Raw genomic sequence first — 26,857 nt, 5'->3', positions numbered from 1 at the left:
TTCTTCATCATTCGAGATACGATGCAACAATGGAACCAATAGGACATGGAGGAGTTGTGTAGAATTTTGAGCACTTACCCATTCTAATTTGTATGTTTTCATTCATTGGACATACTCAATATGGAACTCCTCCCACAATTACCCCATATTGTCAATTTCCCAATAAATCTATATGCTAGACATATGAATTTTCATACTTATAACTTTCTTATGTACACAAAATGAATTTTTAATAATTATCTATGAGTACGAAATTAAATTAAACATCGAAATGTTCTTCTCATAGTATTTGCATCTGTATGAGATGTTATGAATAGTTTTTCTTTTGGTTTTGTAATTGGTTCTATATGTAGACTAATGATGAAGGTGCTGAGATGGATGGAAATGTACATATGAGATGGATGGATTTTCATGATATATGAGTTTGTATGAGATTCTATAGATAGTTTTTTGATTAGTTTTATAATCAATTTTGATATGTAGACTGTGGATGAAGATAATGACATGGGTGGCAATGTATGAGATGGATGGTTTTTCATGATATATGAGTCTATATAAGGTCATATGAATAGTTTTTGGATTGGTTTGGTAATCGTTTTTAATATGTATATTGAGGATGAAGATAATGAGAATGATTGGCAATGTAAATATCATCTCGAGTCCTCACCATGGACCTCACATTTCTCAATGTCAAGTCAATTAAAAAGAAAGTGCCTACACTATACCAATCGGAAAGGTTGAGTAGGATATATCCTAAACTAGTGTTGGGCAATGACAAAGAGAAAATGTATGACGATGGACTCAATGATATGTTTGATTATTGGTTTACCAATGATGTCGATGCCAATAAAAAGAATGATGTGGATGGCATTGCGAAGTTGAAGAATGAAGCTACAACTCCAATTTACAAAAGTGTGATTGTATTAAGACTTTTAGCAAGCCTTCTAATCATGAATCTACAAGCACAATTTGGCTGGAGCAACACCTCTATATCATCACTCTTAAAGTAAGTCAAAAGCTACTTAATCCATATATCTTTTTTGAGGAATAATGGAATATGTTTTTATGTCTTTCAATTCTTTGTTTTTCCCTATCTTGTAGGTTACTACATACAAAATATTTCCACAAAACAATACTCTACCTACATCAAGGGTGGAGGCAAGTTCACTGATGGCTTTTGCTAGGAATGAAATCAAAAAATCTATCAAGCATGTCCCAATGATTTAATTTTATATAAATAAAATTTTAAGAAGAACAAAAGTTATCCCAACTGTGGAGACTCACACCACAAAGTGATAGTAATGGTCAGGTCTCCACCAATGTGCCAAGAAAGGGCTTGAGGCACTTTCCAATCATACCATGATTGCAACACATATTTTGATGACAAAAGTTGAGACAATATATGGGGTTGCATGCAAAGAATCGAGGTATGGATGGGATGTGGTGTATTCTAGCTAATTGTGAGGCATTTTAACATATTGAAAGAACATGTGGCCAATATTTAAAGTTGTCTACTACACTAGTTCTTGCTGTGCAACTCTGCCCTATGAGTGGGTTCTGTTGCTCGTGTGTTGTGACTAATCTCCTCCTTGTTTTTTGTCTTTGTTTTGCACCTTCTTACTAACTGGCATTAGTTCTTGTGTCAGCTTTCTTTGCAAAAAAAAAAAGTTGTGCTAGTTTAGCTTCTCTGCAAATAGTTCCATCAGCCCTCCATTACCTTGAGTCTTGTGCCATTCAATTGTGTGGGTGCTTTGTATAGCATGTGCTTCAATGCACCATTATAGTCACCACCCATGTGGCCAGTCTTATAGGCTGCTTGTTTGCACACTATTCTCTAGTCAAGGCTGCTTTGGATTGAACTCTACTCGATCTCCTCCCTGCATGATTTTAGGATCCAATGGCCTACTTCCATGTGCAACACGCTATAAGTCACACCTCAACTCACAAGCAATTAGAGCCACTCAAGATCTAATACCATGTTTACATTTGGACATGTGGCATTCCTTGGTGGAGCTATGTATTGAGGGTGCCCAATCCCTCAGCCACCTAGCCACTCCTAGGAGTCATCCACAAAAGTAGATCCATGGTATTTGAGGTTCCTATCACCAAGAATTTCTATGCTTTGACATTGGGCTACCCACTTCATATGTGGGATAGTCCCTTGGAAATTTTCCACATATCGTCACATTCATTCCAATATGAGGTGCCATGTAGCCCTCTCCCCATTAACACTTGCACCATCCATGCACTCATGATTGTGCACATTCTAACAAACCCACAGTGGGATGAGTGGCATAGGGGGTGGCATCTTGATGGAGAAGAGGAAGAGGTCAACAAGAGAAGAGGATACTTGGGAAGAAGGCTCATACAAGGTGAGATCGAAGGGAAAGGCAGAGTTGCTGCTTTGTGACTGGCGGTAAGGCAAAGATGACAATCCATGAAACAACCAAGGTGGGGGAGAGAACAATCACAATAAATAAGATGGGGAGAAGATGGATAGGAGGACAATAGGGAGATAGGAAGGAGGCTGGAAAAGGATTGGGGTAGAAGATACAATAAGGGTTTTTAGAAGAGGAAAACATTTGCATACACAAGGAAAGTTCCATGCTCACCACACCAAAGATGTAAGGGCTTTAACCTACCAAGGTCGCAACATCCATATTAAACATTAATATTAAAAATCTCATAAAATGTTAGGGTTTTAACCTCTCATGATTGATTAAGGTCACAAAATTGATATTAAACATTCATCATGGAATGACCACCAATTCATTTGAATAGAACAATATTTGACAAGTGTTGTCATGAGCTAGCTCGTTCACTCTACGGCAACAAGGGACATAAGTATAATCCTGAGCAACGAAGATGAGATCATTGTGTGTCCAAAGTAGTGGCAAAGCTCCACTTGTAACATCTTGAACCTGAAGATGGTATGATGAATCTTAAAGGATGAGGATAGCCAAAATCCTCTCTAGAAAAGATCCACTAATACTTGCAAAAATAGGATCTAGAGAGAGAAAACTAAAATTAGAGAGAGAAAGAATAAAAGCCTGAGCCATGTCCATGATGACATAGAAGGGGAAGAAGTATTTCCCTTCCTTTTACTATTCTAGTCACATTACTAAACCCAGAAATTTTGCTAAGAATCTAATTTTTAATATTATACCAACCAAAAAATTACGTAGGATAATGGTTAATAAGGGAATTATGGCATTTATCCATGTTTATATGCTCATGTCTACATGACTAAGCTTATTGATTTAAGGGTCCCAATTATGGAGTTAAGACCAAGGGGATGAGTCACCACCCACCTTTTCCATTTTATCGATGCAACTCTATATGTGAGCATGGTCATAAAATGATGAGTGAAATATATGTTTAGCAATGTGAGATGCTAGAGGAACCTTATACAATTGACCATCACATAGATACATGATCCTACTAAGGTACTCCTATCGACTGTGATTAAGCTCAAGTCTTAAGTAGCAAGATGTTCAACGATACCTAGTTTACTATTGAGAGAAAGTAGAGGAGCTCTTAGTATATACATGCGAGGCATGAGAGCTAGTTAAAAGAGCTACCACTGATATCCATATGATATCACATGAAACATGAGTCTCGGATAGGAGCCGCGATTGAAGTATGGTACTGTCAGTATCTTTACTCACACTATGAGAGCCTGTAGAGGACACTTCAAAGTAGCTAGGTCTAAGGTTGTATCTATAATAGGAGCTACGAATAGTATCTCGACTCATACATCAATATATATATATAGCCTACATGTTTGTAGTGGGTCGGGGTGATGTCCACTTGCACAAACTTCTTGAGCCATTGGCAACTCTCTCCACAAGTGTTGATCTGCACACTAGCTCATTGATTATAGAGCTCATTACGCGGCTTAAGAGATTCCTCAGCATGAGGCTATCGACCAAAGAAAGGCATATTGTGATGCTCTACCATAGTAGACAGTATATTAGGCCCTCCCCATTTTCTTTTATCATCATGACTGGCTTTGTGATGCTGCGTATGTAGTATATACAATAGGTTGCTCCTTTGTAACTATGACCAACTTGAAGTGCATCGACCAAGATCCCATAGAGAACTCTTGAGAGGGTGCATTCAAATAACTGTGGCCATTTAAGTAAATGGTGATGCTACATTTAAGTGGTGTGCATTGCCTCATGATCTGTGGGGTTCAGAGTCCATCCTACAAAGTTTACAAGCAAGAAGAATAGCCGTTGACTCAACCTGTGGGGAAGGAGTCTGATATGGCTTTTGCTTGAGATCATACCTTGTATTCTTTTGATAATGGGAGGCTAGCAACAATGATGATGTGAATGCCTTTAGACTCATTTCATTTGCGCTAATAAAAAATGAGAGATAGCATTGGAATATATAGTCATGGTTGCATGGTGATTTGTTAACTCACCTTTTGATTATTTTAAAGTCTTCTCAACTTCCCATTCTTCCAAGCATTTCATTAGCCTAACTTATGGGCTTCCAAAAAAAACCCTCCGCCAAGAAATCGAGTACTTGTGCATTTATAATGCCAAATTCCTTCCATAAGCAAGGGGTTAATATCTTGTTTTTACCCCACTTTTGCTCTATTTTCAATATAGGTACTGAGCTATTAGGGTCATTAAGTGCCACACAATTTTTTTTTTTCTTTAGGATTGGCTCATAAGGTATAACCCTTCTTGACTGTAATTGTCAAGAATTGTTAGAATTGACTAGACATTATAGCCATTCTTGACCTTGATTGTCAAGAAAGTGTGTGTGTGTGTGTGCTGTTATGGATAAAATTGACCAAAGTAAAAAGGCATAAATATGAGTGTGTGCTTGTATGTGTGGCAATAGTATAATAAAATATGGTGTGCATAGGGCCCAGGGTTGAGGTGGTAGGGCATGACCATGTGCCACCCTTCCACGTAAGAGGACCCATAAGGTGTGATGTACATAATCCATGGTAGTAATATTATAAAATGTAAGGTGGCATGGCTCCTCCATGTGCCACCACTCCACCTAGGCTGCATTTAGTGAGATATGGCCCAAAGTCCATGGGAGAAGTAATATAAAATAGGTGGAGATGGATATTATATTGGGTTATTCCCTCCATATAGGATAGGCCCATGTGGGGGAGGTATAGAAGGTCCAAGAGTGCAAGTTAAATAATGAGGAAAGTAGGATGAGGTGGCAAGATTCCTTGTGCCAACCCTCCACTTGTCCTCCTTGATGTTTGAACATATATAAAATTGGGAAGAGACCAAGGGAGTATCATAGACTTGAGATATGGGGCTTGATTTATGTGGAAAAATGAGGCAAAGGGTTGTCGCACACAATTGAGAGTGCGTAACCGCCTAGCCCACATGAGAGACTTTTCCACACACACCATGCATGTGGGAGGATGCATTTATTGGGAGAGAACCCCTCTCTTGGCTATAAAAGAAGGGGGCTATTCCTTGATAAGACACGCTCATTCTTGTAAAGCCACCTAGCTAGTACTTTGATATTTCCCTCTCATCCTTTCTTTCAAATAAAGCATGGTCCTCTTCCCTTGATGTCTCCATCTTTACATTCCTCCTCCCATCATGTACCTGCTTCTCTTCCCCCTCTCCCTTTCCCCTTGTGCCATAGTCTCCCTCTTCATTCCCTCCCCTTCTAATCCCATTTCCCCTCCCATGATAACGTTTCGCCCTCACGTTCTCCTTTCCTCTATGGCCCATGAGCATCGCCATGCTTAGTGTCTAGCCTCTTGTCCTGATTTCTTTTCCGGCTAACAGAATTGGTGTGGCTGTTGGGATCAAAATCTCCACGGCTAGTGGTGTAAAATCTGTTACTCCTACGACTGGGTGTGGCTTTGCGGCTTCTTTCATGTGCAGTTCTCTACTTTTGCGTCTCCAAACTACGTGCCTTCCCTGTCTCTACGGCTGCAAAACCTCCTTGCTTATGCGCTTCCAGTCTGCCTGCTTTCTGCTTGCGTTTCCTACGTGTATTCTGGCTGGCAAATCTTCTGCTCGTACCGATCGCATCTGCAGAACTGCAACTTCTGAGCTCCTGCGCGCACATTTGTGCGTCCACTGTGTATACCTGCGTGCATCGCGGCACAGATCGCGATGGTTTTCTGGCTCCTGCATCTTTTGGTCGCAGATTGTTTATTCTGGGTTTCTACAAAACCGTAATAGATCCCGCGCCCCCTCTCTTCTCTTTCTCTTCTCCTTCTCCTCTCCTCTCCTCTCTTTTTATTAAAGAGTGGGATTTGAACCCAAGACCTCCCCCTTCACAAAAGGAAGACTTACCATTGGGCCAACAGATAAGAAGTGATGAAAATGTAAGGATTTTTGCTTATATATTGAAATCTCGAACTGTAACTCTCTAGCCATAGGGAGTTTTCACATGCTGTAAAAAGAAAAAGTACTTCACTTCATGTGCTCTACTCATATCTCCTATTAGATCACAAATTTTGAACTTTTCCAAGTTCACTTCACGGACGCACGCCACACGAGGAGGGTGGATATTTATGTCACTTCTCAAGGCGTTTAAGGATTTGGTGCCTGGTCCTCCGCACCTTACGGCTACAATTGGTGAGATCTCTTTCTTGATCTTCATGTCGACCTTCAACGGCTGATTGTCTAGTGCATTGTTCAAGGAGACGATGGGTGGAATTATACATCGTGGTTGATTCAAGGTGAAGAACTAGTGATATGCTGGGAGAACTTTGATTTAATTCTACTCATTGTGCGGTGATCGAGCTACTTGTTGCTTCAGAGGTAATTAAAAGGGTGTCTTTCTTCGAAGGATGGGATGCTCCCCAAGCTTGGGGGGAGACTTGGCGCATCTGCTTGTTAATTCCTGTGGATAAGCTCGTCTTGAATGGTTTATTCTCAATCTCACTACAAAGGTTTCTAGGCCTGGGGTAATGTTTCAACCAAGGAATCCATTTGTACCTAATCAACCTTTTGTGCCTCATTTTGAGCTTCAAGTTGTAATTCTTTTTGGTCTAAAGATAAACTATCAACAAAGGATTGTAAGCTTATTTGGTGCTGAATGTTTGGCTCAAGTATTGAATTCTCCCCACCCTCTCCTTCTACCTATCTTGGACTATCGAGAAACTTGGGATGTCCAGATTTTAGTCTTGGTGTGATGACATCTTGGATCCTTCAATTTGATGGAGCTTACAAACCTTCGACCAAGGCTGCTGGTGTGGATGTGAAGCTCACTTCACCAGGTGGTGAGGAGTATTGTTATAGCAAGTCTGCACCTGCAAGTACATACAACCAAGCTGAGTACTCGGCACTCATTTTTGGGCTACAAAAGGCACAAGAACATCACATCAAGCAACTTGAGGTGCAAGGAGATTCCCAACTAGTGTGTGAACAAGTTAGTGGAAGGTGGAAAGTGCAGAGCAAAGGCTTGGTTCCACGACATCAACAAGCATTGGAACTGTGCCAACAATTTGAAGAGGTAAAAATTCAGCATATCCCTTGAACTCAAAATATAGTTGCTGATTTCTTGGCACGTGAAGCTTGTACTTCAATCATGCATGACGCGAGTGGAAGCACCACCCCAACAAAGCCGCAAGCCATGAAGGAGGGTGATCATTTGTAAGGAATGCAAAGGTTGTGGTCATCATGAAACTAAGTGGGTTGTGGTCATCATGAAACTAAGTGTTGGGCATATTTGATATGAGTCTATCGACTTCGGAAGATCATCAGAAAGGTCCTCAAGGACATTGCTCAAAAGAAGGATGCCAGACCGCACACCCCTTGAAGAAATATCATGGTGACTACAAGAACTGGAAGAAGCTAAAGGTGATGTGCAAGCTCTCCAATTGTTGACATTTGTCATGGAATTCTTGTTTGCCTTGATGAACAACCTCATGCAGCGCCGTGTCTCTAACCCTCGCTTGTAAAGATGGATGTGATATCATGAGGGTTGATCCTTTTAAGATTTTCTATGAGCTATTCTATGCTGAAGATTCTTCCTGTGTAGTATTTCACAATACACCAGTCAAACCCTACCCTGCCTATATATGCTTTGTGGATGTATCTTCACCTGATTTTTAGTTCAAGCTTCCTCTTTCTATTGTTTATCAATAGATAAGCCTCATTTCTCCTCTCTCTTTTCCATTTTCCAAGCATGGCTGACATTCCCGTGTTCTGTGGACGGGTTGAAGAAAATCCAAATGAGTATCTTGTGGCCTTCAAGTGCCGTTGTGTTTCTCTCAACTTTCTTACTGAAGATAGATGGCTGTTGGTTCTTCCCACATTTCTAGAGGGTTTGGCTCAAGTGTGGTATGAGAAGCAAGCTGACGACGTTCACCAAAACTGGCCAAGGTTGATAGCATTTGCGTCCTGGGCAACATCACCCAGTGATGTCCATCCATCCGTTTCAGAAGTGGGGAATAGATTTTGTGGGGCCCTTGCCCATGACTACCCACAAAAAGAAGCATGTTTTGGTAGCCACTCAGTATGTCACTAAGTGGGCTGAAGCTATTGCCCTCCCTGCTGCAAATGGTAAGGTAGTTTCAAATTTCATATTTGAACATATCTGCACAAGGTTTGGGACACCCATGGAAATAGTATCTGACCATGGGAGTCCATTCTTAAATGAAGCAGTGGAATTGCTCATGGATCGCATGGGTATTGATCATTGCACTTCTAGCATCTATTATCCAGCATCCATGGGTCAAATGGAGCGGACCAATGGCCTCCTTTGTAAAACCATGGGAAAAATGGCCACAGGGAATAGGAGCCAGTGGGATCAGAAGGTCACTGAAGCCGTGTGGCCTTACAACATCACTCATAAAACATCTACAGGTCACACTCCTTTTGAGTTGGTGTATGGTACTGAGGTAGTTTTACCACTAGAGATAGAGATTCCGGCCTTGAGATTGGCACAAGAACAAAGGATGACAGAAGATGAACATGTAGAGGCTAGATTTGTACAACTTGAGAAGTTAGACGAAACCCGACGCCTTGCACTACACCAAATAGAGATCCAAAAGAATCGACAAAAGGCTCGCTTGGATGCTAAGATTCGCAAGGGATGGGAAAGACACTTTGCTGAGGGGGATGTTGTGCTATGCTTTGATAATAGATTGGACCACTAAATGGATAAGAAGTTTCTGCCACTGTGGACTGGTCCATACAAAGACATCAAGAAACGTAGCAATGGGTCTGTACAAGTCAGGAGCTGCATGAGCCATATGGCAAGAAGGTGATCAACAAGCATTACCTCAAGCCCTTCTTTGTGCGTGATGGACCCAGGCATGGAAATGCTGTGCATTCCCTGCCTGGGGGGGGGGAATTGTTATGGATAAAATTGACAAAAGTAAAAAGGCATATATATGAGTGTGTGCTTGTATGTGTGGCAATAGTATAATAAAATATGGTGTGCATAGGGCCCAGGGTTGAGGTGGCAGGGCATGACCATGTGCCACCCTTCCATGTAAGAGGACCCATAAGGTGTGATGTACATAATCCATGGTAGTAATATTATGAAATGTAAGGTGGCATGGCTCCTCCATATGCCACCCCTCCACCTAGGCTACATTTAGTGAGATATGGCCCAAAGTCCATGGGAGAAGTAATATAAAATAGGTGGAGATGGATATTATATTGGGTTATTCCCTCCATATAGGATAGGCCCATGTGGGGGAGGTATAGAAGGTCCAAGAGTGCAAGTTAAATAATGGGGAAAGTAGGATGAGGTGGCAAGATTCCTTGTGCCAACCCTCCACTTGTCCTCCTTGATGTTTGAACATATTATAAAATTGGGAAGAGATCAAGGGAGTATCATAGACTTGAGATATGGGGCTTGATTTATGTGGAAAAATGAGGCAAAGGGTTGTCTCACACAATTGAGAGTGTGTAACCGCCTAGCCCACATGTGAGACTTTTCCACACACACCATGCATGTAGGAGGATGCATTTATTGGGAGAGACCCCCCTCTCTTGGCTATAAAAGGAGGGGGCTATTCCTTGATAAGACACGCTCATTCTTGTAAAGCCACCTAGCTAGTACTTTGATATTTCCCTCTCATCCTTTCTTTCAAATAAAGCATGGTCCTCTTCCCTTGATGTCTCCATCTTTACATTCCTCCTCCCATCATGTACCTGCTTCTCTTCCCCCTCTCCCTTTCCCCTTGTGCCATAGTCTCCCTCTTCATTCCCTCCCCTTCTAATCCCGTTTCCCCTCCCATGATAACGTTTCACCCTCACGTTCTCCTTTCCTCTATGGCCCATGAGCATCGCCATGCTTAGTGTCTAGCCTCTTGTCCTGATTTCTTTTCCAGCTAACAGTGCACGTGTGTGTGTTTGGGTGTGTGCGCACTTGAATAACACACCTCAAATACTATTTTTTGACGGTTGTGCATAACACTTGATGAAAAATTGGGTTTGTGCTGGCTTTGACCATCCAAAGCATATCCGATGGGTACGATACTTTGCATGCACCTCAACATAGGTTGGATTAATGTGGGTACAAAGTATCATGCCTATTGGGTATGAGTTCATTTGAATACACACCTCAAATACTATTCTTTGGCAATTAAGCATAACATTGATGAAAAATGGGGTTTGTGGCGTGTTTGACCATCCAAAGCATATCCAATGGACTTGATATTTTTCATGCGTCTCTAATTATATTATATTAATACGTGTGCAAAGAATCGTGCCCATAAGATATAAGAGCATTTGAATAATACACCTCAGATACTATTTTTTGGCATTTTGCATGACACTTGGTGAAAAACGAAGTTTGTGGCACATTTGACCATCCAAAGTAAATCTGATGGGCATGATATTTTGAACGCGACTCAACATAGACTGTATTGACATGTGTGCAAAGTATCATTCCCATTGGGTATGAGTGCATTCAAATGACACACCTCAGATACATTTTATAGTGGTTGTGGATAACACTTGGTGAAAAACGGGGTTTCTAGTGACTTCGATCATCCAGACCATATATGATGGGTATGATACTTGCACACAGATCAACATAGGTTGGATTGACACATTTGCAAAGTATCATACCCATCAAGTGTGTGCATGTTTGAATAACACATCCAGAGCATGTTTTTGGGTGGTCATGTATGACATTTAGTGAAAAATGCAATTTGTGGCGAGTTTGACCATCCAAAGCATATTCGATAATGATACTTGGCACAAGACTCAAAAAAGGTTAAATTGACATGATTGAAAGGTATCGTGTCCATCAGGTATGTGCACAATTAAATAACACACCTCAAATACTATTTTTTGGCAGTTGTGCATAATACTTAATGAAATGGGTTTGTTTGACTTTGACTATCCAAAGCACGGATGGACACAATACTTTGCACTCATCTCAAAATAGGTTGTATTGACATGTGTGCAAAGTATCGTGCCCATCGGTATGAGGGCATTTGAATAACACACCTTAGATACTATTCTTTGGCAATTGTGCATAACACTTAGCAATAAATGGACTTTGTGGCGTATTTTGTGATCCAAAGCATATTTGATGGATACGATATTTTTCATGCATCTATAATTAGGTTAGATTAACACATGTGCAAAGCATCGTGCCCATCCAGTATGAGAGCATTTGAATAATACATCAAAGATACTATTTTTTGGCGCTTGTACATAACACTTGAAGAAAAATGGAGTTTGTGACACGTTTGACCATTGAAAGCATATCTGATGGGAACGATATTTTGCACGTGCCTCAACATATATTATATTGATGTGTATGCAAAGTATAGCGCCCATTGAATATGAGGGCATTCAAATGATACACCTCAAATACTATTTTCTCACTGTTGTGTGTAGCACTTGTTTAAAAAATGGGATATGTGGCAACTTTGACTAATCTAATGTGGAAAATACTTTGAATATAGATCAACATAGGTTGTATTTATTAAATTTTAAAGTATCGTGCCCGTCGAGTATGTGCGCAATTGAATAACTCACCTCAAAGTGTGTGTTTTTTACAGTTGTGCATAACACTTGGTGAAAAATGAGGTTTGTGGCGAGTTTGACCATCTAAATCATATCTAATGGACATGACACGTTGTACAATCCTCAACATCTATTAGATTTACTTGTATCAATAGTATCGTACCGATTGGATATGTGCATGTTCGAATAACACACCTCAAATACTATTTTTTGACGGTTGTGCATAATACTTGATGGAAAAAGGGATTTGTGGCGACTTTGACTATCTAGAGCATATATAATGGGCATGATAATTTGTAGACAACTCAAAGTAGGTTGTATTGATGAACTTGAAAAGTATCATGGCCATTGGATATGTGCGCATTCGAATAACACACCTCAAAGCATGTTTTTTGGCAGTTGTGCATGACACTTAGTGAAAAATGGAGTTTGTGGTGTGTTTGACCATCCAAAGCATATTCGATGGGCATGATACTTTGAAAAGACCTAAAAATAGGTTGGATTGACATGAATCAAAGTATTATGTCCATCCAGTATGTCGGCATTGGAATAACACATCTTATACTCTATTTTTTTGCGATTGTGGATAACACTTGATGAAAAAGGCGATTTGTGACGACTTTGACCATCCAAAGCATATCCAATGGGCATAATACTTTGCACACAACTCAAAATAGATTGTATTGATGCACGTGAAAAGTATTGTACCCATCGGGTATGAGAGCATTTGAATAATACACCTCAAATACTATTCTTTGGTAGTTGTGCATAACACTTGGTAGAAAACAGGGTTTGTGATGCGTTTAACCATCCAATGCATATCCAATGAGCAAGATATTTTGCACGCACTTCAAAATAGGTTTTATTTATACTTGTGCAAAGCATTGTACCCTTTGGTCGAATAATACACCTTAGGTACTATTTCTTGGCGGTTGTGCATAACACCATGAAAAAGGTATTTGTGGCACGCTTGACCATCCAAAGAATATTCGATGGACATGATATTTTGCACACACCTCAACACAAGTTGTATTGATGTTTTTGCAAAGTATCGTGACCATTGGGTATGAGCGCATTCGAATGACACACCTTAGATACAATTTTTTTACGATTGTGCATAACACTTGGTGAAAAACGGGGTTTATGGTGACTTTGACCATCCAGAGCATATTTGATGGGCATGATACTTTGCAGAAAGCTCAAAATAGATGTGCAAAGTATCATGCCCATCGGGTATGTGCATGTTCGAATAACACACCTCAGAGCATGTTTTTTGGTAGTTGTGCATAACACTTGGTAAAAAATGGGGTTTGTGGTAGGTTTAACCATCCAAAGCATATCTGATGGGTTGGATACTTTGTATAGGCCTCAACATAGGTTGGATTGACATAAGTGAAGATTATCATGTCCATCGGGTATATGCGTGTACGAATAACACACCTCAAATAATATTTTTTGACAGCTGTGCATAACACTTGATGGAAAATGGGGTTTGTGGTAACTTTGACCATCCAAAGCATATGCGATGGGCATAATAATTTGTACGTGAATTAACATAGGTTGGATTCATGTGTGTAGAAAGTATCATGCCCATCGGCTATGTGCACATTCAAATGACACACCTTAAATACTATTTTTTGATGGTTGTGCATAACACTTGGTGAAAAATGGGATTTGTGGGGACTTTGACCATCAAAAGCATATATGATGGATATGATACTTTTCACGTGCTTTAACATAGATTTTATTGATGCATGTGCAAAGGATCATGCCCATCAGTTATGTGCACGATCAAATAACACACCTCAAATACTATTTTTTGGCTTCAGGTTTAGGATATAGGGTACAGGGTATAGGGTTTAGGATTTAAGGTATAGGTTTTAGGGTTTAAGTTATATGAAATAGTGTTTACGATATAGGAATTTGGGTTTAGGCTATAGGGATTAGGGTTTAGGATTTAGGGTATGGGGTAGAGTTACAAATATTAGCCATGCTACAAATATTAGCTTGTGAATTTGGTTTAAGTATAATTAAACTTCATTCACAGGTTTTTAATAAGCTAGAATTTGAAAATTCTAACCCTATAGATGACTTAAGATGGCTTATGCAGATCAATTTGAGTACTTGGACATATTATAAAGTTATGTTAATTTTTGGGCAAATTTATCAAATTTCAAGATTGAAAGATTAGCCACACTAGTTTGGAGAAGCTCCTAAATTCATCTTTGAGAAAATATTCTCCCTTAAAAATTTATCTTGGGGAGGGTAGGAAGAAAGGAAATTAATGGAATGGAGGAGAGGAAAGGGGGGGGGGGGGGGGGGGGAGGAAAGGGGGAGGAAAAGGCGGGGGGAGGGGAAAAGGGGAGAGATGGGGGGGGTGGAAGGGGGGAAAGGGAGGGGGAAAGGGGGGGGAGGGGAGGGGAAAGGGAGGGGAAAAGGGGAGGGAAAGGGGGGAGGGGGGGGGGGGCAGGGGGCGGAGAAAGGGGGATTGGGCAATGGGGAATGGGGAATGGGAGGATGGGGGAAAGGGGGGAAGGGGGAGGGAAGTTTGAATTCTAGAGCGGAAAGTTTGAATTCCGTGAGGGAAGTATATTGACTCTCACCTCTCACCTCTCTCTCTCCTTTTCAATCACACCCTCCCTCTCATCGTGTTCCCCTTCCTTCCTCTCTCCCTCTCCCTCTCCCTCTCCCTCTCCCTCTCATTTCTCCTCCCTTCTCTCCCTTCGTCTTTCTCCCCCCATCACTCCCTCCCTCCCTTCCTCTCTCTCTCTCTCCTCTCCTTCTCGTCTCCTCTCTCCCTCCATTTCTCCTATAGTGTGCGGCGATGACACACACACACCGAGAGATATAGAAAGAGAATTGCACTACCACGATAGTGCAAGGACAGTGAGAAAAAAAAAGTTTTTTGTTGGTTGTTGTGTCACCGCCGGTGCCCTACTGCAGCAGCGCGACTCTCTCTCTCTCTCTCTCTCTCCTTCTCTTACCTTCATTCCTTCCCCCTCTTCTTTCTCTCTTTCCCTCTCCATTCTCTTCTCTTCCCCTCGTCACCCACCTATCTAATTAAATTTATTTAAAAAAAATAATTACTCCCTCCTCTACTCTTCCCTTCCTCTCTCCCTCTCCCTTCCTCTCTCCCTCTTCCTTCTACTCTATTCCTTCCATCTACTCTTGCTCCCATCGTGGTCCCCTCCCTTCCTCGCTCTCCCTCTCCCTCGACTAGAGCATGTTTTTATGAGCCCCCTCCCCTCTCCTTCCCTTCCTCACCCCTCCAATCCCCTTCCCCTTTCCCTCCTCTCCAATTAGGCGCTCGATGGCTGCGGTCGCCAGAGCATGCATTAGGGAGCCCCTCCCCACTCAATTCCCTTCCTCCCCCCTCCCCCCCCCCTTCCTTCTCCCCTCCCCTCCCCCTCCCTCTGCCCCCTCCCCTCCCCTTCCCCCTTCCCCCTCCCTCCCCTCCCCTCCCCTTCCCTTCCTCACCCCTCTCCCTTTCCCTCCCCTCCCCCTCCCCCTCCCCATTCCCCTCCCCTCCCCTCCCTTTCCTCCCTCCCCCTTCCCCCTTCCTCACCCCTCTCCCTTTCCCTCCCCTCCCCATACACATTCCCCTTCCCTCCCCTCCCATTCCTCCCTCCCCCTCCTCTCCCCTTCCCCCTTCCTTACCTTGCCCTTACCTTCCCTTCCCCTTCACCTCCCCTCCCCTTCCCCCTTCCTCCCCCCCCCCCTCTCTCTCTCTCTCTGTCCCTCATCTTCCCTTCCCTTTATCCTTCCCTTCTGTTCCCTTCCCCCTCTCCTTTCCTTTCCCCTTCCTTTTCCTCTCTTTCTTACCTCCCTCCCTTTCTCTCTTTCCCCCTCCCTCACCTCCATCAATAGTCGTCGCAGCATGAATCCCACATCGACATGGATCAACTAAAAGCCCTACAGGCATGCCCATGCCACATGGACAAGTGCAATGCACTAGTCCCACCATATGTATCAATGGACTTCCCTCGACAAACCAAGGACATGTACATTCCATGCATGCATGTGTAGCATCGTGTGTGATTCCATATCTATTAGATTTTAGAGTTTTTAAACTCTCAAAAGGTGTTTGTTCATACCTTTATGATGTCTTGAAGATTTTAGAGGACTCTTATGGTAAATTAATGTCATGCATGGGCCATGCATATATACATGCATGCATACATACATACATACATACATACATACATACATACAAACATACATACATGCATGCATGCATACATATAATTTTTTAATACATTACTTTTATTAATTTAAATATAATTAAACTATTATTTTTTATTAAAATATTAATTTAAATTGTTATTATGTGCAACATTATATTATAGAGAGATATTCTGAAATTTATTATGTGGAAATGACAGTGCCAAAAAGTGAAATTTTGATTCTTGAACAACATTTTCATAAAGTAAACTTTCCATTTAGGAAGGAGTTTTAGGATTAGTCCAAATGTAGACATATGAGTCCAAAATTAATAAAATAAGTGTTTTTCTAGGATAAGAAGAATATTTTTTCCTTGCAATGAGAATACATTTTCTTAGTACTATCTTAGTCATCCTCGTACACCACTCCAAGACACCACAAGATGTGCTCATTGAAGACACTCTTGCCCTTCTTTCTTTGTGGCACAAGTTGCATCTCTGGAACTTAATAGCTCTTACTAGATGAGAGTACACAAATGTTTGTGGACTCTTATGTAGCAGTTTGTAACTGCAGCCTCTCTTGGATATTTTTTTGTACCAAAAAGCTCCAACTACTACATCCCACTTCTCATAGGTTGTTACCCAATTATCCTTATATGCTAGCTTAACCTTGTGCTTAGGTTTTGTGCACTGCAACATAAAGTATGGGTCATATTCCTCCTTCTCCCTAGAGGCACTGACAACTGCAAAGTTATCCCGTTACAGCATCATGGGTATCATTGAGTTTTTCTTGAGGGCATGTTAATTCATGTTTAAACAGATCTTGCTTAATAACATCACCACATCCATCATGTTCACCCTTGCCATGGCTAGACCCAAAGAAATTCCACATCATGTCTAGAGCGGTCAGGGATTTGAATCTTGAGAAAAAGTAGAATCCATGGGCTGATTTAAATTAAGAGACAGCACCATCTAACCACACCCAATGTTGTGTGGGGGTTAAAGGTCACTGTGCCTTTACCTCGGTTATGTACAATACTCAAACACATATATAAACGAATGAAAAAGAAGATTAGGGTGGTTCTGCACCCACCGAAACTTGTGTGGCTCTCTGTTTCTCTCTCTCCCTCTTCCGTTCTTGCTTCCGTTGAGAGCACTCTCAACTGGTATCAGAGCCCGGGTGATCTAGCTGAGCGTGCGTGAATGCTTGAAGCTCAACAGCTTTGTGGGAGGAAGGAGAAGCTCTGTGGGAAGCTTTGTGGGTGACTTTACTTGCATCCGAGTGTGCAGAGACCTTGGAGGAACCTTGGAAAAGTCACTTTGGTTATGGGAAGTGGTTTTGAGAGCCTATTAAGTGTTTTCAAAGAAAAAGTCGTTTTTTGAGCTTTTCCCTGTTCTGTTCGATGATAGAGACTCCGTATTGACTTGTAGAGGCAACTATTGCTTGCTTTTGGTGTCCAGTTCACTTCAGGAGCTTGGAAACACCTTCATTCTTGAATCTGGGATCATTTCATTGGATTTTTGACTCATTGTATCAGTTTCTACGTTTTTCTGCCCGGGTGTTGGAACTCAAGTTTGGAGCAACCATTTTGTAGATCTGTCAGTTTCGGTGGACTCAGGAGCTCCTAAAACTTCTATGTTGCTCATCATTCGCACTTCGGTGGAGTTTACAAACAGCTCTGTTTCCAAAAACTTTTTTCAGTCCGTGTGTTGGACCCAGTGATTGAGACCACGGTTTCCAAAACCGTTTGCTCCATTGCGTTCTGGACGCCCAAAAACCCCTACCTGTCAGTTCTTATGTGATTCGGTGGAGGATTTTTAGAGTTATAGATCTCTGTGTATTCGATTTCGTCTCTCTGTTATGCATTTTTCATTCTAAGGTTTTGAAACCTTAGATTTATGCCACATGACAGTGGATAAGTGTTGACTCCCATTTCTCACTCATCGGTTGGGATTTTGGAGTTCCGGTAGAAGAGAGATATTTGCAGATTTTCTTGCTAAGTCTGATTATGCAATGGCGCCCATGTTTTGAGACATCTCAGGTTCTATTTTTAGTAGCGGTCATTACCGTGGGACTATGATTTCTTGAGCATACCTTATGCAAATCACTCTGGTTGCAGTTTGAGCAATGCGCTCATTCGTGGTGTGCATTGGGTTGTAGTGGATGATTTATAGGCCATTTGGATGCATTGCGGTCCTTATTGGATGCGTTGATAGGCCCAAATTGCCTTGTGGGATGCTATTTTTATGGACGCTTTGCACATGGATGCTATTTTATGTTGAGGGACAGCTTTGACACATTGCAGGTGATGCACTGATAGTGCTATGCTCTCTTGGATGAGATATTATTAATGCATATGCTAGTGGACAGTGTTTATCTTGAGTCATTTGGCACTTATTGACATTTTGGATTGCCATTGCACTTGGCATTTTCTTTTGGGCTAGATTTGCTCATATGGATGCATAGTACATGCACATGAGTCAGCTGCATCTTTTGATGCTTTGAGCTTTGAGTTTTGGTGATATTTCAGTCGATTGTGGCATACACGTTTGGGTGCACCTGGTATTTGGTGTGATTCTCTCTTACAGGCACTAGCATTTGGGATTTTGCTTTATTTGCATCATGGCATCCTCTTCCATGTCTGAAAAGGAGTTTTTCAACATTAAAAAGTTTGATGGGACAAACTTTTCTTTGTGGAAAGAACAAATAAGAGATGTGCTTATTCAAAAGAAGCAGATTAAACCCTTGGCAGGTATTGAAGCTAAGCCTGCGGATATGTCTGAGGATGATTGGAATGAGTTGGATGCATTAGCAAAGCCTACTATTAGACTTCATCTTGCAGAGTCAGTTTATTTCACAGTAGTAAATGAGCAGACTACGGAAGATTTGTGGAAGAAACTGTGTGCCACTTATGAGAAGGAAACTGCCTCTAATAAAGTTTACCTCATGAAGAGGTTGTTTGAGCTACAGATGAAGGAAGGGGTCTCCATTGCTTCTCATTTGAATGAATTCAATATTATTTTCAGCCAACTTCAGGCTCAGAAAATGAATTTTGATGCGAAGACTAAGGCAATATTTCTCTTATTTCATTGCCATCCTCATGGGATACCTTCCGTACAGCTGTCAGTAACTCTGCACCTGGTGGAGTACTGAAATTTGATGATGTTGTGGGTAGCTTGTTGGCCGAGGAGATTAGACAGAAGTCTATGGATGGCAACAAGCAGGATGCATTTTTAAATGTGCAAAGGGGTAGATCATAGTTCAGGGGGAAGTCCCAAGAAAGAGGGAAGTCTCGTAGCAAATCCAGGGCATGGAACATTGAGTGTTACCACTGTGGCAAGAAGGGCCATATGAAAAAGGATTGCTACAAGCTGAAAAGAGAGCAAAAGGATAAGAAAAAGAATGCAAATTGGGGTGCAAATAAGAAGGAAGAGAGTCCAAGGGAGGACAAAGGAAAAGTGAAGACCGAGGAGATCAATGCAGTCACACATGATAGTGACAATGACGTTCTCTTCATGTCTAGTTTATCTGCAGAGTTGCTTACCACTTCAGATGATGCATATTACCAGGATTTGATTTTGGATTCTGATGCTTCATTCCACGTTACTCCCCATAGGGAATGGTTCTCCACTTATGACAGTGGAAAGATAGGTTATGTGCATCTTGGAAATGACTATGCATGTGACATAGTGGGAGTAGGTGACATAAAGTTTTATTTTGCAAATGGGTCTGCATTTATTTTAAAACATGTGAGACATGTGCCTAAGTTGACCAAGAGTCTTATTTCAGTGGGTCAGCTAGATGATGCTAGTTTTCACACCACTTTTGGGTTTTAGAGTTGAAAAATTCAGAAGGGCTCTATGCTTTTGGCCAGGGGTGCCAAGTGTGGGACTTTGTATCCCTTACATGTATCAAGGGTATTTGATCATGTTGTTGCAATAATCGAGCAGCTAAGCACTTCTTTGTGGCATTGTAGGTTGGGGCACATGAGCCAGAATGGAATGAAACTCTTATGCCATTCGGGTTATGTACCGCATTTGAGTTTCTCTGATTTTGAATTTTGTGAGCACTGTCTCTATGGGAAGTAGACCAAATCAGCCCATAAAAGAAGGGGAAAGAAAGAGTTTGAAAAGCTTGATTTGGTGCATTCAGACGTATGTGGTCCCACGCCTACACGATCATTAGGCAGGGCTGAATACTATGTGACATTCATTGATGATGCAAGTAGGAAAGTGTGGGCTTATGCTATAGCTCGGAAGAGTGATGTGTTCTAGCTATTTTAGAAATGGCTGGCCTTGGTTGAGAATCAGTCAGGTAGAATGCTTAAATGCCTACAGACTGACAATGGTGGAGAGTATCTCTCTCATGACTTTCAGCAATTCTGTGATACACATGGGATTAAGAGGGAGCTCACATCCCCTCGTACTCCAGAGCAAAATCCAGTTGCAGAAAAGATGAACCATACCATTCAAGAAAGGTTGCAATGTATGCTTTCCAATGCAAGTCTTTCTAGTGGTTTTTGGGCTGAGGCAATGAAGACTGCAGTACATGTGATTAATAGATCACCTAGTAAGAGTTTGGATGGTGGTATTCTTGAAGAGGCATGGAGTGGCAAGAAGCCCTCTTACTCTCATTTGCGTATATTTAGGTGTGAGGCATATGCACATGTGCCGAAAGAGCTTCAAAAGAAGCTAGATCCTAAGTCTAGGAAATGCATTTTTCTGGGTTATGGTGAAAGTGGAGAGATGGGCTATCCTCTCTGGGATCCAGAAGCAAAGAAGATCATATGTAGCCATGATGTAGTCTTCAATGAGAAGAAGATGCATAAGGCACCCATGAGGGATGTTGAAATGAGGAGGATCACTTTCCAGGATGTGAATCCACCTGCATATGTTGATAGACAGCAAGCTGTCCATGCACCAAATGTGCAAGAAATGGTACCGCCAAGTACTCCCACAGGTATACAATCAAGGGTAGATGATGGATCATCTATTGGTGGAAATGATGAGCCAAATGTGGCTGATATACAGGTGGGACAGCAAGCTGAAATGCCCTTGAGAAGATCATCTAGATTGTCTAGACCGCCTGATAGGTTTGTTCCAGGGGTAGACTATGTGATGCTTACTGATTGCGGGGAGCCTTCTTGCTACAGAGAGGCTATGATGCACGAGGATCAACACAAGTGGGAGTATGTTATGCAATCAGAGATGAGTTCACTTATGAAGAATAAGACTTGGGACTTGGTTTCTTTGCCACATGGAAGGAAAGCATTGCCATGTAAATGGGTCTACAAGAGGAAGGTCACAGGTGATGATGTGCCTAGGTACAAGGCCCGTTTGGTCGCTAAAGGGTTCAAGCAAGAGAAGGGTGTGGACTTTGATGAGATATTCTCTTCGGTTGTGAAGATGACCACACTTAGATGCATGCTTGGACTAGTGGCAGCAGAGGATATGGAGCTTATGCAGATGGATGTCAAGACAGCTTTCTTGCATGGGGATTTGCATGAGGAGATTTACATGGTGCAACCGGAAGGCTTTGAAGAAAAGGGCAAAGAGCATTTAATTTGTAAGCTGAAGAAGAGTCTCTATGGTCTTAAGCAAGCGCCTAGAGAATGGTATCAGAAGTTTGATGCTTTCATTCGGTCCCAAGGTTTTAGAAGGAGTGAAATTGATCACTTCCTCTACACTAAAAGGGCTAAGGATAATAGCCTGATAATCTTGGCACTATATGTGGATGATATGCTATTGGCTAGCAAGAATACTTATGAGCTAGATGCATTAAAGGCCAAGTTGCATGAGGCCTTTGATATGAAGGATTTGGGACTTGCAGGTCATATTCTTGGTATGCGCATCACGCGTGATCAGAGTAGGAAGCTCCTTTGGCTTTCACAAAAAGAGTATGTTACAAAAGTATTGCAGCGTTTCAATATAGAGGGGGGGAAGGCAGTGAGTACTCCATTGCCTCCATATGTGAAACTGAGTCATACAGATACTTCCAAATCAGATGAGGAAAGGGCCATGATGGCCAAGGTTACTTATGCATCAGCAGTTGGGAGTCTTATGTATGCTATGATAGCTACTAGACTAGACATTGCATTTGCAGTGGGAGTTGTTAGCCGGTATATGGCTAATCTAGGAAAGAGGCATTGGGAGGCAGTTAAGTGCATCATGAGGTACATGAAGGGTACCAAGGAGATGTGCATCTGCTTTGGTAGAGGCGACATGCGTGTACTTGGGTACACAGATTCAGACTATGCAGGGCATGTGGATAGTAGGAGATCCACTTCTGGTTATGTGTTCACCTTTGCAGGTGGTGCAGTGTTGTGGATGTCTCGTGCACAGAAGTGCGTTGCTTTGTCTACCACAAAGGCTGAGTATGTTGCAGCCACAGAGGGTTGCAAGGAGGCTATATGGCTTGATCGGCTAGTGGGAGATTTGGGGATTCATACAGGTGTACCAACATTGCATAGTGATTCCATGAGTGCTATCTAGCTAGCACGGAATCCGGTCTTTCATGCAAAGACCAAACACATTGAGGTCAGGTACCATTTCATCAGGGAGGTACTTGAGGACAAGCGCATAGAGCTTGTCAAGGTTCATACAAATGATAACCCTGCAGATATGCTGATGAAGAGTCTACCTAGTCAGCAGTTTGAGTATTGTCATGTATTGATGGGCATTGGATAGTATGCTCATTGGTTATTCTCCCTTAAAGGCACATTGTCCTTTAAGTGGGAGGTTGTGGGGGTTAAAGGTCACTGTGCCTTTACCCCGGTTATGTACAATACTCAAACACATATATAAATGAATGAAAAAGAAGATTAGGGTGGTTCTGCACCCACCAAAACTTGTGTGGCTCTCTGTTTCTCTCTCTCCCTCTTCCGTTCTTGCTTCTGTTGAGAGCACTCTCATGTTGTTTTATATTTTCTTCATGGGGATTTTCCTTTATTAGCCATTCCCAATGAAGTATAAAAGAATGCTGCACAAATAAGGTATCATGTTCCCTATCATAAAAAATGTAGAAATGGCATGTGTGTTGCACTGAACTGGACTCTAGTGAGTTAGCAAGTAAATTGGCATTAGTCGTAGAAGAATCAAGCAAATGACTATACTTGATATGCACATTGTTATACTAGTGAGAATTTTGTATCTCATCTTGTTCTTGAATGCATGGATATAAGTTTTTGGCATACATATGGATTGATTGGACCTTGCATTTACACGATAGATATCAAGTTGCCAACATCTGTTATGCAGGCAATTCACAGTGTACATGCAGAAAAAGTCACCTTCTAGCAAATTTGAGAATACATGTAGACAATTGCACACAAGAGAATAAGAATGTACTCTTCTTTGCATTTTGCTCAATGCTAATCGCTCATCAAATCTTCAATATATTGAAGTTGGGTTTTTGTTGGTTGGACACACGCATGAGGATATCGAGATCAGGTACTTCGCACAATCTCAAGACAGTTAAAACACAAGGACATGGAGACGATGGATGACTTGGTAAGAAAATGTGGGATGCAAGTTGGTGGCCACACAAACAGTATGCTCCATGGTTGAAAGGATGTATAATTGGAAGAGCTTTATTCTACCTTTCATACAAAAAGTGGTGATGCCTTGATAGATCATATTGCTCCACACTACTTTCACTTTTTCTTAAAGGATGAAAAACCAATGATGCAATGGAAACACTATCCTCTTGATACTATAACATGGGAACCTGAAGAACCTTGCAGTCTCTTAACTTTAATTCTAAGCAAAGAAATTCATCCAGCATGGGCTCCTATAAAAGAATTCAATGAGAAGTCTAAAGGTGAAATAGAAGGCTTAAAAGCTTTTATTACATACAAAGAGTAAATGCTGAAGAGATTTCCTGATTGAAAGCCCTCTTGGAAGGAACACACTAAGCTGTTGTAATTAGGAATGCCTACCAATTGATAAAAAACCTTGAGAAAATGTGAGAAGATGATGTTAAGAGAGAACGGACTTTATTTTGGCCAAATGTTGGTAACGACTTGCACCCCGCTTGTGGTCTCTTTGAAACTGAGTTTGAATCATTGCTACCACATCCATATTGTGACCAAAGAAGAGAGTGTTTATCCCGTGTTTATGCCACAAATAGACATAGATGTCCATTGTTTTGTTATAGTTTGACCATCGGACGATAAACATGAGAACGTAAAGTTTTGGGTTGCAAAAGTGGTGTACGTGAGCATGGATGACCAAGGGAGCACTACAATGTTTACAACAATATGGTATGAGCCACGGGGTAGGAAGGAGAACCAGGATAACAATACATTAATAGTTGTCTGAAAAAGAAATGGGTCCCAAACCATGAAGTAGTTTCAAAGCTTTCCCTAGAGATAGTCATAGTATCCTAGAAATCAAGGACGAAGGAAAAAAATAAGCACATGGGGTATGATGTAGAAGAAAAAATAAATTTACTGCAAGCAATTACTTCACACATTACATAGCTCCTAAAGATGCTCGCTAAGGAGGAAGTAGAAGGAGATATCACAAATGAAGAATGCCCACAATAACACCATTTTAAGCATCCATAAATATTGAAGGTGACGATGGTCAGATGAGGGTGAATGAAGATGGCACCCAAGCGACAAGTGACGATGAATCAGACATTCAAACAAGCAAATGTTAGGATTGCCCATTCGTACTTAACTCGTTCTAAAGTTAGAAATAAATTATTGAAAAGGCCATGATAGTAGACTGAGAGTAGACTTCTTTGTACAAAGACTCATCTAGAGCAATATTTCTTGTAAACTTATGATCATAATGTAAAATTGCAATCATAGCTATTGCTATTTTTTAGAGTATAAAAGAGTCTTCCATGTCTCTCGTCTATATAAACCATTTGATTTCTTGAATCTTCAAGAGTGTCATAGTTTTCTCCTAGTTTTCTGCATTAAATAGTAAGTGCAGTTACATGGATTAAATTAATTTAATAATTCTTTATTTAAGTGATTTTTCATGGATTTATAATAATAACCCAAGGAATTTTTTAAAATAAGAAATACAAAATTAGGATTTAATAGTATTTTTGCATTATTAGTGCAACATTGTAGAGAGATATTGTGAAATTTTTTATGTGGAAATGCCAGTGCTAGAAAGTAAACTTTGATTCTCGAATGACATTTTCATAAAGTAAACTTTCCATTTGGGAAGGATTTTTAGGATTATTCCAAATGTAGACTATTGAGTCCAAAATTAATGAAATAAGTGAATTTCATAGTACACAACATCAAACTCGAGAGTGTTCCCTTTAGCCTATTTGTGTTTTGAAGCATTTTAAGCCACATTGCTTGTTTGGGATATCCAATTCTGCTAATGTGTCCGACGGTGGCTGAAAATTTTACTACTCTCACGAATTTTAAATTTTCACACCTCCCACCCATCAAATCTTGGAAGATTAAATACCTACAACCTACCCCCTCCCTGCAAACACCCTGCAACCCACACACACCTCAACGTGACCTTGCATATACTTTGGCTTGGCATTGTCTTCTTTCGGGTAAGTTATCTTCTATTCAAGATTTTCTTACCTCACCAGCTAGCTTCTGTGGGTCTATTCTGGACTAATCGTGGCCATGGCATCAATGGCAACATGCAACTTGCCATGTCTTGCTAGAGAAGTAGACAGATGCTCCGAGATAGGAAAGCTGAAAAGCCTGCTCAAGGAATAAGGAATAGATTGCGGGTCGAGGAAAGAAATGGCATGGTATCAAAATGACAACGGAAGAAACTTTTGCAACATCTGCAAAGGGAGAAACAATGAGAAGAAGAAGACTCCTTATAGAGTAGCAACAAGAAGCGGTTGTTTGTAAATGCACACATTTAATCATTGCCATTGGAGCAAAGAACATGAGCTATGGTATCATGATTGGTGGGAGCATTTGAGGTAGCAACATCAGGCCATTCAGGTGAATACTAGTCTCGATGAGTCTTGACAAGTTTTAGCATGTACCCTAAAGTTTGTAGAGCAACAACCCTACCAACACCTCAGGAGATGCATGCACAAGCGATGATGCTCTCTACCTGAGAAATGGCCTACAAAAAGTGAAAGGGGTGCATAGCTTAGATCAACTAGCTGCAAAGAGGGAGATATTATCTATGATCTTGAGTTTCTTATCCTGCCAGCTGGCCATGAAATTGTGAAGCACATATTTTGGGATGGATTGAGCCATGTGCCTTTCCAATTTTCCCCATGACACCACTGTCTCCAATGTCATAGATTTTACTGAAAATTAATAGATGTGTCTTCAAAAAGTGCTTTGCTTGTAGCTAAGGTGGAGTGTTAATGAATCTAGGTAATGTTGTTGTATTATGATCCATACCATCTACAATAACACACATGTACTCATTTGGATGAGAAATAGATTGCTCCTTCCAAAATGCATATTTTATTCTAGAATGTCGAGCAAGTCCATGATGAGATTCTTTTTTTTTCTTTTGTATGTTTCACTTTGTTCTGGAGACATCACACCCTCAAGTGCTCGCTTTAGATCATCCATCGTCTCCATGTCCTTGTGTTTTAGCTCTCTTGAGACTATGTTAAATACCTGATCGATATCCTCATGTATGTGTCCAACCAACAAAAACCCAACTTCAATATAATGAAGATTATATGAGCGATGATCATTGAGAAAAATACAAAGAAGAGTACATTCTTATTCTCTCATCTACAATTGTGTGCCTGTATTCTCAAATTTTCTGGTAGGCAACTTTTTCTGT

The sequence above is a fragment of the Dipteris shenzhenensis genome, chromosome 30, assembly GCF_047967505.1.
Source record: "Dipteris shenzhenensis isolate YYH24624 ecotype China chromosome 30, Dip_SZ_1.0, whole genome shotgun sequence".
Taxonomy (NCBI): domain Eukaryota; kingdom Viridiplantae; phylum Streptophyta; class Polypodiopsida; order Gleicheniales; family Dipteridaceae; genus Dipteris; species Dipteris shenzhenensis.
Note: the sequence above shows the minus strand (reverse complement) of the source record.